At 35.4% G+C, this 17,572-nt stretch overlaps 1 protein-coding gene and 1 long non-coding RNA gene across 4 annotated transcripts in view; one reads left to right on the top strand and one right to left on the bottom strand.

Moving 5' to 3' along the window:
• Positions 1–15,837, top strand: part of LOC106084123 (uncharacterized) — a 122,731-nt gene extending 106,894 nt beyond the window's left edge. Inside the window, exons 5-6 of one of the 3 annotated variants that reach the window (XR_001220754.2) lie at positions 15,340–15,426; positions 15,491–15,837. This is a non-coding gene — a long non-coding RNA (uncharacterized LOC106084123). The remainder of the gene's footprint in view (positions 1–15,339; positions 15,427–15,490) is intronic. The other 2 variants (XR_009397965.1, XR_009397964.1) reach the window with 2 other exon arrangements.
• Positions 1–17,572, bottom strand: part of LOC106084121 (fizzy-related protein homolog) — a 77,190-nt gene that overhangs the window by 28,450 nt on the left and 31,168 nt on the right. The window lies entirely within an intron of this gene.

The raw sequence follows: 17,572 nt of genomic DNA, 5'->3' as shown, positions 1-17,572 counted from the left end.
TCACCAGTAATGTCGAGAGTCAAGAGAAAATCCTTCCTGTCAAATTTCGAGAGAATCAGTTAACAAATGACCATTTCATTGCGTTATTACTGCAAATCGGACGAACATATATATGGGAACTAATTCCAAATCTGAACCGATTTTTTTCCAATTTCAATAGGCTTCGTCTCTAGGCCCGGATGAAAACTGCGACCTGTATTTGGACACACAGACGGACATAGCTGAATCGAATCAGGAAGTGATTCTAAGCCGATCGGTATACTTATCAATAGGTCTATCTCTCTTCCTTCTGGGTGTTACAAACAAATGCTCTTAGTTATAATACCCTGTACCACAGTAGTGGTGTAGAGTATAAAAATGCGCTAGTGGTGTACAATGTCCCCACAGGTTTCGGGGGTATACAAGTAAAAGTGTGCCTGGTATCTCTCTATAGGCAAACAAAGGATCGATAAGAATTGCTATGTTATTGGAGCTATATCAGGTTATGGACCTGAAGCCAAGATCCAAGGTTGGTTTATATGACAGCTATATCAAAATTTGGAACCATATGACCAATTTACAATCCCAATCGACCTACACTAATAGGAAGTATTTGTGCAAAATTTTAAGAGTCTAGCTTTATTGCTTCAAAAGCTAGCATGCTTTGACAGACTGACGGACATGACTAGATCGACTTAGAATGTCAAGACGGTCAAATATATATATAGTTTGTTGGGTCTCAGATCGATATTTCGATGTGTTACAAACGGAATGACGAAATTACAATAGTATACCCATATCCTATGGTGGAGGGTATAATAAATGAAGTTATATTTTATTATTTACGACGTTTTTCATTTATTGTAACATTGTAATTTTTTTCTTGAACATATCAAATGTTAGCCATAAACGTAGCATTATTGAGCGTTGCTAACTTTTTTTGTTGTAAAACCTTTAGAAGCTTTTATTACGACGTTTTTCATTTATTGTAATGTTTTCCTTCAACATATCAAACGTTCGCCATAAACGTAGCATTATTGAGCGTTGCTAACTTTTTTTGTTGTAAAACTTTTAGAAGCTTCGCCTACGGTAAAAGAACGAAAAACTTTTTAATATCAAAAGTTTTTCGATAGCCTCAAATGATTATTCGTTTACCGGGCCAATAATTATTCTCTTGTATCTCTCGTACTAGAGAAAAAGGGTGAGTAATTGAGAGTGTAGAGCAGTGAGGGGCAAAACTACTTACACTATTGCACATTACTGTGTACGTACACAGGAAAATAATCCCAAAAAAGCCCATGGCTTTGTAAATAATTGCAATTTTGAGCTCGTCACTGGTATATACACAATGATAATTTTTAAGGTTAGACCTTAGGAAAAAAATTCTGGTATGTCCAATGACAAATATCATTACAAAAACGGACAAATGTCTGCAAGGTACAAGAAAACATCAATCTTAAACACGAACATTCTTCGGTAATATTTACGCAATAATGAAATATCCACCCCAAAGTTGGTATTTAAATGTGTTTATAGCATAGGGAATACAGCAAGTCGTAATACAAAACTATAATAGAGTTGTGTCAAAATGAAAGACTTTTAATATAATTGTGTGTTCATAACATCGAAATAAACCCAAATAAAATCTGAAATTTTTTGAACTACCAACTGAGATATGTTTATAATTGGTAAAAATTTGATTATACTTGCCACAAATTCTTGCAAGAATATCTCGCAAAAAATATGTACTTTTATTGTAAACAAAGTCTAATGTTTTTCACAAAAGTAGTTTACTTGGCGAAAATTTCCTTTTTGTGAAACGAATTCTTTTTTTGCGTGTAGTTGATTTCCAAAACACCAACTTTTTTTGGATGAAGAACTTTTTGAAAAAAAGCTTGCTAGTGTAGCTACAGCCTATATGCCATGTTTCTCTGAGCCATTTTAAGACATTTTCAGTTTCTACATAAAATACCAATCAGTAAAATCAAATGTTTGTATTTCAATAAAACAACAAAACATCAATTTACTGTGACCAACCATTAATCACAATCAGACATCTCTTGAACACTGATTGTCTTTGAACGCACAAAATCAAAATCAAATGCTTAAATAGCGCGTGAAGTTCACGACGCACACATCACAAATCTTACGCACTTAATTTTTGGCATAAATTAGGAATTAGCATTTTCATGGTCAGTGGATTTACGCACTTCTTTCAAGCTTAGCATTAGTTGTACAAAGCATAGGGGATTTTATGGTATCTTATAGATACATATGTGCATACATATACACTAACAGCACTTATGACTAAAAACACTTCAATGCACATTTTGTCGCTATGAATGACATTTGCATTCATTACTGACACATTTTTTTTTATATGTTTTCGCAACGAAAAGAGAAATAAATGCCTATCGTGCCTCTAACTGCTGTTGTTGTGGAAGTCGAGTGTACTTTGAATTTGTAACGATTTCACACATTTAATTTGCAAATTCAGGTCATTTTCATGCGTATGTACTACAATGTTGGAGGAAAGAGAACAAAAAAATTGATCTGAATTATGTTAAGCATAGAATCGAGCACATATGGCGGTGGTGATGGTGGTGTGTATGTCATGAAATTGCATTGACACAGTTTTTCGTATGAGAATTGTCAGTGAAGCATTTTTCAATGATGAAATTGAGGAAACTAAAAGCGATATACAAAATAACTTGAGCATATAGATATAAATAAATTTAAATAAAAAACCAATCATACATACTACATGGCACTCAAGAAGAAAGCATGAGCGTAGCCAAGAGATCATTGGGAAATTTGCCTCTTTCAGAAACAGAGTAAAAGAGAGAGGGCATAAATTGAGCGAAAAGAGCATATAATCAATGAGCATAGAAATAACTGAGTAATTTAATCTCTCAAAATTTTACAGTAAAAGTCAAGATTATAGGTGTGGTTAATTATTTTATATTTCTTCAAAGCAAACAGCTTTGCCGAAAAAATTAAGTCCACACCAATTAGAAGAGAAATACAAGAAAGAAATATTCACATATTGGAAGCTAAGACTGCCTAAACCCTATAAAGGTGCATTACGCCATATTTTCCTTCACGGGAAAGGAAAAATGGAAATTTAGAAAATGCTAACCACGAAAACAGCATGTCAATTAGAGCAGAATTCTGCCTGCGGCATGTTCTTAGATGACTCTCATTTTTATACCCTCCACCATAGGATGGGGGTAAACTAATTTCGTCATTCTGTTTGTAGCACCTCGAAATATGTGTCTAAGACCCCATAAAGTATGCATATTCTTGATCGTCATGTCATTTTAAGTCGATCTAGACGGACGGACGTCTGTCTGTGGAAAGCACGCTAACTTTCGAAGGAGTAAAGCTATGCGATTGAAAATTTGCACAAATACTTTTTATTAGTGAAGGTCGGTTGGGATTGTAAATGGGCCAAATCGGTCCATGTTTTGATATGGCTGCCATATAAACCGATCTTGAATCTTGACTTCTTGAGCCTCAAGAGGGCGCAATTCACGTCCGATTTGACTAAAATGGTTGGAATCGGTTCATAACCTGATTTAGCTGGCATATAAACCGATCATGGTACTTGACTTCTTCAGCTTTTAGAGGGCACATCTCTTAGCCGATTTGGCTATAATTTTGCACGTGGTGTTTTGGTATCACTTCCAACAACTGTGCCAAGTAAGGTTCAAATCGGTTCATAACCTGACTTGAATCTTGACTTCTCAAGCCGCTAGAGGGCGCTATTCTCATCCGATTTGGCTGAAATTTTGCATAAGGTGGTTTGTTATGTCTTATAACAATTGTGCTTAGTATGGCCCAAATTGGTGCATAACCTGATACAGCTGCCATATAAACCGATCAGTGATCTTGACTTCTTGAGCCTCTCAATTCCCATCAGATTTGGTAGAAATTTTGTACAACGACTTCTTCCGTGACCTTCAACATACGTGTCCAATATGGTCTGAATAGATCTATAGCTTGATACAGCTCCCATATAAACCGATCTCCCGGTTTTGCTTTTTGTTCTACTTCACAAGCGCAACCAAACAGCCTAGTTTCGAACTTGAAATTCTTTATTTATATGTAAAGGAAGCAAGCAGGAGGTCAGTAAAGCTTTCGGAGTCAAGACAAGACACATAAGACTACGAGCTCACTTATGCAAAATCGGTGCAGCAAATGATAGTATGTGTCGGGCATGTGGAGAAGATGATGAGACGTTGGAGCTTTTCCTATATCATTGCCCGGTTTTCGCGTCTAACAGATGCCAGCACTTAGGTTGGGACACAATACCACACCAACTAAGGGGCGTGGTATGGAAAACAATTAGGTATTTTGTAAGCAGCACGGAGTTACTGGCTTAAATTTTCTTTTCCAGGTTACTTTTTAGTATTAAGAGCACACAACAAGCCGATTACTGGCTTAGATGTATGTCCACAGTCGCATGGGGCGGCGCTCCCTCTTTTCAACCTAATATAACCTAACCTCAGGAATTGCTTCCGGTGATGCTCAATGCACATATATCAGTTTAGAGACCGCTTAGACTATACTTGTTGTGGATGTAGGAGAAGCTCTCTAGAGGCTTTAGAAGTAAAGTCGGGAGATCAGTATGAGAGCCATATCTGGACCGATTCAAATCATAATTGACAAGGATCTCATTTTCCTTTTGCAAAATTTCAGCCAAATTTGATTAGAATGGTGCCCTTAGAAGCTCAAGAAGTACTATCGGAAGGTCGGTTTATGTGGGAGCTATATCTTAACATGGAACGATTTGAGCCATTTATGATTCCCAACTGACCTACATCAATAAAAAGTGTTTTTGTAAAATGTCAAGCGGCTAGTTTTACTGGTTCGAGAGTTAACGTGCTTTGGACGGACGGACGGACACGGCGACCTAGCCGCTATGACGATCAATATTTTGGGGTGTTTCAAACGGAATGACAAAGTAAGTATATGCCCATGCTATAGTGGGAGTATACAAATTTAAAAAAAAATCTTTTAAAAATCTCTATAAACATCTAAACTAGCATTTTGACATAGACATTTTGTAGGATTTTCAGTATTTTTTTTTTTTCAAGAAATATTTAATTTGCTTCAAACTATCTTAAGAGCCAAATAATTGTCTGTTATTTTCTCTCTTACTTTATTTTCTATCCTATTACATAAAAAATATTATTTTCACAAATACGGAAGTCATTAAATCGTCTCTTGTTTTTATTTTGTTACCTTTCACTACAGACCAGACAGACCACTTTAAAAAAAGAGTGTTTGTCACAAAAAAAAAAAAAGACATTCAGTCATTCACTATGACATGACCATGTCAACCCATTATTTTGAATGTTAACATGTTTCAGTAAGCGGCTATTGTCCATTTGCCACTCATCTTCAACGCATTCATTTCTTCTTTAACATAACAACAAAAAGATTGTCACTGTGTTACTTTTTCTCTCTTTTTGTTTTAACAAATTCCATATGAATTGAAGACAAAAAAGACAGTTACTTCACTTGGAAAGATAAATCTAAGTTCATTAACCATTATGACTTAAAATGTCCAAAATAAGCACAGTATTCAGAACATTACGGGTAGTCATGTTTTGACAATTAACCAGACAAAGGTTCATTAGGTTGGGCTTTCATGTGATCATTTCAACAACGGTGCTGCAATGCGTGAATTTCAACAACAACAATAACAAAAGAGATGACAAAGATTAACAACAAAAATGATATTTGTTTGACAATTATTTTGGCATTTTGTCACAAAATTACTAACGTGGGGGGGGGGGGATAAAGTTGTTGTTGATGCCTTTTAGTCAATTCAAATTATTCTTGAGTTTTTTTAAGTCTTGTTATTTCATTGTTTAAATGTGAACGCCTCTTTCTCAAACTATTTTTAAGCGAATTACGTACAACTCTGTTTTAACTGTTTTAATGCATTACCTACAACCATGGTATTAATGCATTACCTACAACCCTGGTATTGCAATCTTAGGGAACCTTTATACTATGTTACAGTAAGAGCTTATAAATGGCCCCAGCTTCAAATTTGTCAGCTAAAGTATGGTGTTTACCCAATTTAGTGCAGTCCAGCGGAATTTAATCTAGTTAATTCATCTCGTTTGATGGTTGGCTAACCCTTTTGGTGCTAAATGAATATTTATGCTTAAGACTACTATTACAACGTGACCTCATTTCTGATCTCACGCCAGCTGGACATTAAATGTTGTTGGAAAGTAACTAGAAGATTCTAAATAATAACTAAAGATTTATTTTTCTTAAATAATATAAATGGCCCTATTGAATACCAAACTCCCAAAATCTTCCATCTTCTTATATTGATAACATACTACTAACAAAAATTCCAATTATTCATCCAATCGGCATTTCTTTAGAAGCATGTCTGCTAATTGAATTTTCAAATTAAAATTCAATTTAGGTCTTAATGAACGAATGAGCCGAATGATTGAGAATCAAAAGATAATTTAATTAAACCTAACATTGTTGAACTTTCAAGAGCACTCAAACCCAAAAAAAAAAGAAACAGATCAGCAGCCAACACTGCAACAACTTCAGAGTGATAGTTAAATGCACTAAATAATGTTCAAGAAAAAAGAAAGAAATGGCATTCTGGTTTCCATGGCGTACTGATATATTTGGCTGGGTTTTGTTTCGTTTGTTCGATATAGCCACCATTGAATTTGCAATAGGTCATTGGACAATGGAGTGAGGAATATCTTTTTATTGTATGTTGTTGCTTCGATAGCAAGTGGGGGAAAGCAAATGCTTTAAATAAAAAAAATCTTCTCATCATTGAATTGAAGTATGTATATATTTATAACAAATGATTTTAAATCAGAATGCTTAGAGAATGTATAAGTGATTTATATTTATTGCAAGCACAGTAAAATGTTCACTACAATTATAGCATGAGGTTGATTTATTTGACAAGTCGACAACATTGTTTTATTTAATTGGACTTTTTTTATACAACCCGAAGAGAAAATGCATAACGCCATTTGAATAGGTTGCTAAATATGTGATAGAGAGTAAACTGTATTTGTAAAGGGACAGGTTCATTAAAGTAAGCGCAGAACATACAACGTATGCCAACTTAAAACTCCATGATATGTCGAAAACCGAGTTAACTGGTACCCATTTCAAAGGCTCACAAAAGCTGTACTTGTTGATTATTGATTATGTTTTAATGTTGTATGCATTTTTTTTACAAAAATTAATTTGATGAATGTGCTCCACATAGCTAATAATAGTGCCATGTGTCTGTCATCTAATAATATTGTCATGAGTTTGTCATCTAATAACATTATCATGTGTCTGTCAGTAGTTAAACAAAAACGTGTCAAAGATAATGGAATTTATGCTAATAAGTTTGGGCTTAGCATAAAATGTTTAAATTAAGGCTTATTCTCTGCCTCCCTCTATTTTTTTTTAAACTTATGACTGTCAACAAAAATTTTGGAAGACATTTTCATGTTAGCAATATTAAGTGAATAAAAATCATTGATTGATTTAGCAACGAAAAAATATTTTAAAAATATGCCTAAGTAATTTTTTTGAAAATTATTTCTTGTTCGTGCATGTAGTACACCATCGTCTGTCATATAATATGGTATGTTGCTGTGTACACTTTTGACACATTTAGTGCTTGCGGCTGACAACCAGGTAACACTAACTAACGAGGGGAGGTATTACAAGTGAAAACGTGCTGCTTTCGTTGGGGTCGAACCTTGGGAATACACCAATATGGATCTTGCTAAAAATTTAGGTAAAATAAATGTAGTACTTTATGTACCAAACTTCTGCCAAAGAGGGCTAATCGGGAAATTGGTTTATATGGGAGCTATGTCAGGTAATAGACCGATTTGGATATGGATGTTGTAAGTCATAACAAAACACTTCGTGCAAAGTTTCAGCCAAATCGGACAACAATTGTGGCATCCAGGGACTTGAGATGCCAAATCGAGAGATAGGATTATATGGGAGCTATATCAGGTAATACACTGATTTGACGGTTTGTACGGTTAGGAGGCCTAGAAAGAAATAGGAGAAAGGATGGTGGAAGTGGTTGGTTTAGCAATGTTTTGGGTTCTATCTTTCGTCTGATTGGTTCTGTTGAATATCCAGATATAGGATATCAGCAGGCTTATATTAAGAGTCGTGCATCATTTGAAGAGGTCTCTTCAGTTTAAGGAATTCGCTTTGACGGCGTTTCTGGATATCGAAGGGGCTAAAATAATGTCATAAGGACGGTTTTTAGGAATGCTGATGTGGAGGATGGTTTTACTGGTTGGATAATGAGTATGCTTCTGCATAGAAAGATCACAGCCAGCGTTGTGGCCACTTCGATGAAAGTGAATGCGCGACCAGGGGTACGCCACAGGGTGGGTTTATTTCTCCATTGCTTTGGATTCTTGGGGTCGATGGGATTCAGTGGAGAGGCTAGATGTCATGGTATGCGCTTGTGCTGTCAATCTGACTATTCTTAAACGGAAAATTTATGGATACGCTGTCTGGGGTCTGTATACTGCTCTTACTGGGGTACTGGGATCACGGCTTCTTGGGCCACTGGGTGTAATCTAGGTGTTAAAGCCAGGAAGACTGAGTTTGTATAGTTCACAAGGAAGAGGATGGTGCTCGAGTTTAGAGTATCGAGCAGCATCTCCTAGGAGGTGCTGGCAGGAATACTACCGATTAACCTATACGTCAAGGAATCTTCCGAGAGGACACTGTTTAGGCGCTCACAACTTGGTCAGCTTCGCAGGATATACAAGCATACTCAACGGGGCTATTGCCGACCTGCAAACTGACTTCCAGAGTTTATTGTGGACAACAGGCTGCTAATTCCTACCTTAGCGGAGTGGCAGAAGCCTGGGTTAGGTTTGGGGATTTTAATATCTTAACAGATGAATCGAAGATTGAATCGAATAGATGTCTCTCATCGGAGGAGGGACGAATGCAGTTTTCACAGACGGAGGTCGTTGCGTTTGCCAGGGTTGTGGAGTTTTTGTTGTCAAGGAACATAGCCAGGTCGAACATGGCATATTTAGCGATAGTCAGGCGGTGCTTAAGGGACTTATGGTTACAAGCATTAGATATAAAGTGCTTTATCGATGTCGGCTTTAACTGGAGCGACTATACAGGCAACACAGGGTGGCCCTGTATTGGCTCCCTGTTCACAACGATGTGAGTTTGTTTTTACTAAAATTATCATACTCTTTCCTTTCCTCTAGGCTACCGTATTTTTTGTCTTAACTTTTTTTTGGCAATAATCTATGATTGCTATGCATTGAATAGCCCAAAAAGTAAGCCTGCTTCCAACAAAGACCAAAGAAATTTTGAATACCATTTGAATTATTTATTACATTTGGTGTTTGTACTTCACTGATTGTTTGGTTATATCTATGTGGGTGTGGTGCTACGTTATCATAATTTAGAGTTTTTTCAACTTCTTTTATTTTTTGTCTTTAATGCGGGTATTTGAATTTTTCTGATATAGGCACATCGTAATTAGTGGGTGTAGTTGATGTGTGTGTTTTGTTGTTGTTCGTTTTTTCGTAGGCGATATGAAGATGAATGAATGACTTTCTGAACGATTAATCACATCTCACTTAAAATTCAACACATAACGCGCGCCTTGTTATGGTTAATCATAAAAATGCTTTTCTTTTTCTTTGGTGAGTTTCTTTTTTATTATTACAGAATGATTAATTAATTAACATAATAATAATAATTTTTTTATGCGGGAAATGAACTTTAAATGGTAGGTATATTGATATACCTTCGAAAAAAATGTGAGAGATGACATAAGAGATGCTATAAGGCAAAAAGATGATGACGATGATGGTGCTTTTTCCTTAAGATTTGAAATAGTAATTAAAAATTAATATTGCAACACATAGATATCGTTCAACTCATTGTACATTGTAATCTAATCATAATCTACAAGTGTGAATGACCCATTAACTTAAATTGTTTACACAAAAAGACAGGGTTCATTAATAGAAGATTACGTGACTTGTCGAAAACAAAACGTTAAAAGGACCCATGATAATAAAGGATGTCAAAATATGCCGATTGAAAAAACAAACAAACACTGAAGGTAAACAGAAATCAAGTTGACATCAGCTATGGCTAGTTCGGCAAAAAATTAAAAAAAAAATTGTAAGCCGGCTGATTGCTTTCTGCAACCTTATTTAGTGAATTCTGACAAGTATTTAGGCTTTATTTATTATTTTGGTGAATACATTTTATATTCTAAAGGTGTCTCGTATACACTATAATTATCATCACATTACTCTTTAATTCTTTCTCATACATTTCCCACGTCCATTTTAATTCATCCGCCCTCTTAATCTGCAAACTCTTTCAAATCTCTTAGCGGTAATCTGTATTGATTCAAGTGTCATTTAACCGTCAGCTAACTGCCACATATTGAAGTGGTAGTTGCCACCCGTATAAACATCAATAACGATTGACCCCTTTTCTTTTTCCAATCATTTAAAATGAATAACTATGCGTTTAAGCAATTTATGACTTTGTGTGATGTGGTATAGCAGCAATTCAATAGAAAATAATAGACGTCTTGCCAATATTTCCCCTACTTCGCCATACACCAGTGTTGATTGCGAACCCTCAACACTTTTGTTTTGTTTATTTATTAAACACTTCATAGAAAAAATACCTTTTTCATAAGTACTTAATGGAGCAGATTCATATAGCAGCACTGTCATATTTTGTGGCTTGTTAGACGACGACACAGGCCATCAGTAAAATTTGTGGTGTTTAAGTTTGTTGAGATTGTGATTGGGATGGTGTTTTGTATCTGAGAGACATGACTTGTGTGACATATGAAATTTAATTCCAAAGCATTCATATCAACATTAGAGCATTTTGAAGAGCATATGAAGCATTCCACAGATAGTCTTCACAGGTAGTCTTCAACGGCCCCTGGAAGCTTAAATGTTTGTCTAATTTTGTACGTAAAGTACACATATGCCCGGCAACTAGGTTCGTTTATGGAAATTTTAGCAAATCCATGGCGGTGGGTTCCCAAGATTCAGCCCAACCGAATATAAAACGTCTTTACTTTTTTCCTTAACTCCCTGTTCGTATACCAATAAGGATAAATATGCTATGGAAATCACCATATGTTATGTTATGCAAACTCGTTTCATTTTTTTTATAGATTTGTCAACACTTTAATGCTTTAAAAGAATGGCTTCAGCGGTTCATGAAGATGTATGCAATGATGAGCTGTTTTTTTGTGAAAGCGGCAAGTATAGCTTTACAAAGAACTTTTTTTCAAAAGTTCAGTTATCTAAAAATATAAATCATGTGTTTTAGCATGTGCCAAAGACATTTTTATTCTGGTTGATATCATCGTAATGAAATTATTTTCACAGATTTGGTTGATAGCGAAATTCCCCTCGACACTACGTTTCATATTGTATGACTGAAGCATGAATGATTAATCTAACGTAACGTAAGATTCGTATGAGAACGTATGATAATTGAAAAGAAAAAAATAATAAGTAAAAGTGTGCTAAGTTCGGCCGGGCCGAATATTTGAAACCCAACACCATGGATTTTGCTACAAACTTATACAAACAAAATTTAGTTGAAGGGCATATTTTTATTCTACATACCAGACTTCTGTCAAACCTTGTCTACGAACCGAACAAGGATAATCGAGAGACCGGTTTATATGGGAGCTAAATTAGGTTATAGACTGATTTGGACCGAACTTGGCACAGTTGTTGCAAGTCGTCACAGACCACCGCACGCAAAATTTCAGCCAAATCGGACAAAAAAGGCGGGTTGTAAGGTCTCAAGAAGTCAAATGGGGAGATCGGTTTATATGGGAGCTTTATCAGGTTATAGACCGATTTGAAACGTACTTGGCACCGTTGTTGCAAATCAAAGCGGAACACCACCTACAATATTTCAGTTCAATTGGAAAAAATTGCGGCTTCCAGGGGCTCAAGAAGTAAAATCGGAATATCGGTTTATATGGGAGCTATATCAAGTTATAGACCGATTTGTACCATACTTGGCACTGTTGTTGGAAGTCATTACACTATGTGCCAAATTTCAGCCAAATCGGATGAAAATTGCGACTTCCAGGGGCTCAAAAGTCAAATCGGGAGATCGGTTTCTTTTAGGTTATAGACCAATTTGAACCGTACTTGGCACAGTTGTTCCAAGTTATAACGGAATACGGGAAAAAAGTGAACACCTTGAATTTTTTGCATTTTAAAGCGAAATTTATATTTTAACCTTCAATTTTGGTTTGCTTTAATTTTTTTAATTAACAAAAATTTAAATTAAAACCGATATATTTTTTGAAGTCATCCTCCATAATTATAAGTTCACATGTGTTCACCACTGTATATCATATAGAAAGTTTCAATTACGATATGACACAATCCCACACCGTCTTTTGAAATGCACTGTACAAACCACAAAAGATATTTATATGGGCATGTAGACAACAAGATAAATTAAAAACGAAAAAGTCACACAAGTGTCATACTTCACATTTATTTGTTGTCTTATTGTCAAATTACGCGGGAGTATTTTCGTCTGTCATTGAATTCGAGATGGATTGTTCATTTTTTTCTTTAATTTTTTCTCAAATCGCACAATGAAATACTGTCTACAATGTACTCAACGTCTCAATTGCTTTGTTGAGAGGAAAATTCTTTTTGAAAATTTGTCAAGATACAAATGAAAGAAGTAATTTCGTTTATTTAAAAATAAGAAGGCGCAATTGAGATATTGCGTGGGTAACATCATTTCCCATGAGGAAGATTTTGCTCGTTAGTGATACATAGTTATAAAATATGTCGAGTAGGTAGTTGAATGATGCTTAAGGAAAACTTTTGAAATAAAATGCGTTCATCTTTAAAGTAAAGAAAGGTCAGAACGGAAATACAATTTCCCTGTAATTAATTTTAATAAGCTTAGAGAAAATTATTACAACTAAAAAAAAAATATTTTTATAGCCTCCACCATATGATGGGCGTATACTAATTTCGTCATTCCGTTTGTAACATCTCGAAATATTGTTCTAAGACCCCATAAAGTATATATATATCCGATCGTCATGACATTTTAAGTTGATCTAGGCCTGTCCGTACGTCTATCTTTCCAAAGCACACAAACATTCGAAGGAGTAAAGCCAGAAGGCAGAAATTTTTGCATAAGTACTTCTTATTAATGCAGCTCGTTTAGGATTGTAAATGGGCCAAATCGGTCCACGTTTAGAATATAGCTCCCATATAAACCGAACTCCAAAATATACTTCTTGAGCCTCTAGAGGGCGCAATTCTTATCAGATTTGGCTAAAATTTTGCACGATGACTTTGTGTATGATCTCCAACCGATGGCTCCAATCGGTCCTTAACCTGATATAGCTTCCATATGAACCGATCTCTTGAATATATTTCTTGAGGCTCTAGAGGACCCGATTCTTATCTTAGCATATAAAATATACGTGGGGATTTCTTTGTATACCCACCGCCACAGGATGGGGGTATACAAATCTAGTCATTCCGTTTGTAACACCTCAAAATATTGATCTAGGACCCCATAAAGTATATATATTCTTGATCGTCTCGACATTCTGAGTCGGTTTAGCCATATCCGTCCGTCCGTCCGTCGACATCAGGATAGCGATCGAACGCGCAAAGCTAGCCGCTTGAACTTTAGCACAGATATTTAATTTTGACATAGGTCGTTGGGGATTGCAAATAAGGCATATCGGTTCAGATTTGGATATAGCTCCCATATAAACCGATCTCCCGATTTGATTTAGTGAGCCCCTGGAAGTCTAAATTTTCATCAGATTTTGGTGAAATCTTGCACATAGTGTTCTGTTATGACTTCCAAGAGCTGCGCCAAGTGCGGTCCAAATCGATCTATAACCTGATATAGCTCCCATGTAAACGGATCTCCCGATTTGACTTATTGAGCCCCCGAAAGCCGCAATTTCTGTAAGATTTTGCTGAAATTTTGCACATAGTGTTCTGTTATGACTTCCAAGAGCTGCGCCAAGTACGGTCTATAACCTGATATATCTCTCATATAAACCAATCTCCCGATTTGACTTCTTGAGACCCTGGAAGTCTCAATTTTCATCAGATTTTGTCTGAAATTTTGCACATAATGTTCTATTATGACTTCCAATAACTGTGCCAAGTACGGTCCAAATCGGTCTATAACCTGATATAGCTCCCACATAAACCGACTTCCCGATTTGACTTTTTGAGCCCCTGAAAGCCGCATCTTTTGTCCGATTTGGCTAAAATTTTGTACATAGTGTTCTGTTATGACTTTAAAAAACTATGCCAAGTACGGTCCAAATCGGTCAAGAACATAATATAGTTCCAACTATATAGTTTATCCAATTTGGCTGAAGTTCTGCATATAGTGTTCTGTTACTTTCAACAACTGTGCCAACTATCAACTCGGTCTATAATCAGATATATCTCTCATATCTAGTAGAATCCATGGGGGGGTGGGTTCCCAAGATTCGGCCCGGGCGAACTTAGCACGCTTTCACTTGTTATGACCTTCCATGCTCCTTTTTTAGTTTCTGCCTATAATGAGAATCCGTCCAAACAACTTGACAAATGCGATCCATGGTGGAGGGTATATAGGATTCGGCACGGTCAAACTTAGCACTTGTTTTTCTTTGCCTGTGGACAATATTTGCCTAGCTGGCGCCTTTTATACATTTTAGAGCATAAAACGTTTTCCACTACATTTATATAGAAAAGTATTTATTTTTGACTTAAAAAATTAACAAATGCCATTTACCAACACCATCTAATATTTGTTATTGCACTTGTTGTTCCAGTTTAATTTTTTCACCTGTTGCTCATCCATATGTTATGATAGTGAATGTGTGTGTGTGTTTGTTTACTTGTCGTCTAACATTTCTGTATAATGTGACACGCTAATGGTGGGCCGATGATGATGATGAGAGCACATCATTTCAACCGGTTTTTTTTTTCTTTTGTCAAGAGAACACTGACCTCAAAAAATCTCTATTGTATATTGAAGAGCTCAATAGATAGCGGACACAGCATTCAGCTACTCAGTTGGGGAGTGTGGGGCACATCTAGGTATACCAAAAAAAACTGTTTACTAAGTGTTGCCTATCTATGAAAATAAACTGGTTTTGGGGTATTTGTTTTCTTTTTCAAATGAAAGAGCAGACAAGTAGAAAAGAAAAACTTCAACAAACATAATTTCTTTCTCCCCCTCTGTTTTCAATGAGAAAATATGAAGGTTAACTTTGACTCTCCCCTCTACTTTCAGCAATTAATCACCAACAACAACAGGTACACCACATGTACAATAGAAGTCATAAACACATTGACACCACACTTCCTCATAGTTGAAATGGTGAGTTGGATTTTTATTTTTTCTTTTTTTCATACATTTTTCTATGTTGTTCTTGTTCTAGCAGACTTTTTCACATAACCATAAGAAATTTCCAAGATTTTCTTCTATATCTTTCTATGACTATCTAACAATTGAGACAAAAGGTAGTTGCACAAGAAAACATGTAAAGAAATAATGCTCCTGACACGACATGCATAGATCAACGATAGTAACACGCGAGATGCCTACATAGTGATGCTTGTGCGATAATATCCCCGCCTGTTCCCTTACCATGTAAGATGCAAACTTCCTCAAGCAATCGAATTTATATCATAAAATATATACATATTATATTAAATTCAATTATGTTTATATCAGCTATATGTATGTAGATTTAACTCTTAAAGGCTGGTACTATGTTCGTTTTTTGCAACATTTTTTAGTGATTACTTTTTTTAGATAATAGATTTTGATGCAAAAAAACTTGCTGATTTCATTCAGTAGGACATTTGGTCATTACTTATGAAAAAATCTTCATAAAAGTAATAGGGTAAGTGCTCCTAAGTTCGGCATGTATTAGTAGTCACATTTATTTTTTAAACTCAAATAAATAAGCATATGCAAAACTCTTTCTACAAAGAAATCGGTTCAATACATCAAAAGTTATAGCCTCTTGAAGATTGGAGAAGAGGATAGTGGTCAACTTTGACAGTGTCAAATTGACACCCTGCGTTACATATATAGACCAACAATATATATATATATATATATATATAGACCATTTTCCTGAAAGCCTATGTCCTCCTCTATAAATGGTTAGAACATTTTTTACCCCTCGGATCAACAGGTAAAAAGCTGTGGACTTATTTAAAAATTTTTCGCCGTTTTGGCCCACTATGCGACGTTGGCTAATATTCACCAATTTAAAAATTGTGCATGCGATACTACTATTGATGTTATCAGTCATTGTAAACATATTCTAAATTAAGCATTATCAGCAAGAACGTAGCCAGGGGTGGGATGGGGACTATCGGGCACAAGATACCCATCATCTCCCTCCATCCAATAAAAAAAAAATTTTGGAATGTAAGAGCATATACACACTAGAGATTTGTAAAAGACCCAATATTTGGCACTAAATAAAGACTTATGGAAAACACTCATTATACACCCATGTTTGTTTCGCATGTCAAAATTATAAATTTTAAAAAATTTAGTTACAACTTAATGTTTATGTTATATGTAACCTTTTTTTTCCTGAGGCATGCGAAACACAAACTATTGAGTGTCAAATATTGGGTCTTATGCAGTTCTCTGATACGCACTTACTATTGTTTTGTAGCCCCCCGCCCAAATAAAATTCTGCCTACGTCCCTGATTATCAGTTTGACAATTCATTAAATGCTATGTCACGCTTGGTTTGTTGCAACTATTAAATAATTGTAGATAACCAGCAACAAGGTCTTCTCTTTCAACAAAAATAAAATATGTATGTATGTATATGCGCATACAAACATACAGTTACATATGCCACCTAGACATCATTGACAAATTATTGAAATATAATAGACAGACGATTCGTTAATATCAGTATTTTGTAACTTTCAATATGCTCAAAATAAATTTGAGATAGGGCAAATGATAAAAAAGAGATGGCAGGCCTGCATTCTGATCTAACCTATTAAAGTACTGATGCTCATTGGTATATGTTGACTTGAAAAGAGTGAAAGAGTATTAAGACTGAGAGAATTTCCTAAACCTAAATAAGAGAGCAAATGACTTTGTTGTCATCATAGTATGCAGCTCTCCACAAACAAAATGAACAAGTCATGCAAAAGATGTAATAAATGAAATGATTTCATAAAATGAAAGTATGGACCAATTATTTTAATCTAAAAGTGAGAAGAAAGTATTTCAAGTTTAATAAACGACTATAGACGTAAACTGAAAGATATTCTGTCAACTTGCCACCTTAACATTTAATACTCGAAAAACGTACTCTTTCCAAGAGCACAAAGCTCAGGAGCAAATTTTATTGTAACAAAATATAAAAAGGCATCTCGTAACCAAAGAGTTGTCTTTTTCATTTTGTTGTTAATTCTTAAGACGAACTTTGAAATAAAGAAGTGAATAAACTTTCAACGGACTTTAAACATGATAACATGAT

This window comes from Stomoxys calcitrans, chromosome 4, assembly GCF_963082655.1.
Source record: "Stomoxys calcitrans chromosome 4, idStoCalc2.1, whole genome shotgun sequence".
In the NCBI taxonomy this organism is placed as follows: Eukaryota; Metazoa; Arthropoda; class Insecta; order Diptera; family Muscidae; genus Stomoxys; species Stomoxys calcitrans.
The sequence above is the reverse complement of the archived record's forward strand: the minus strand, read 5'-3'. Positions and strand labels throughout refer to the sequence as shown.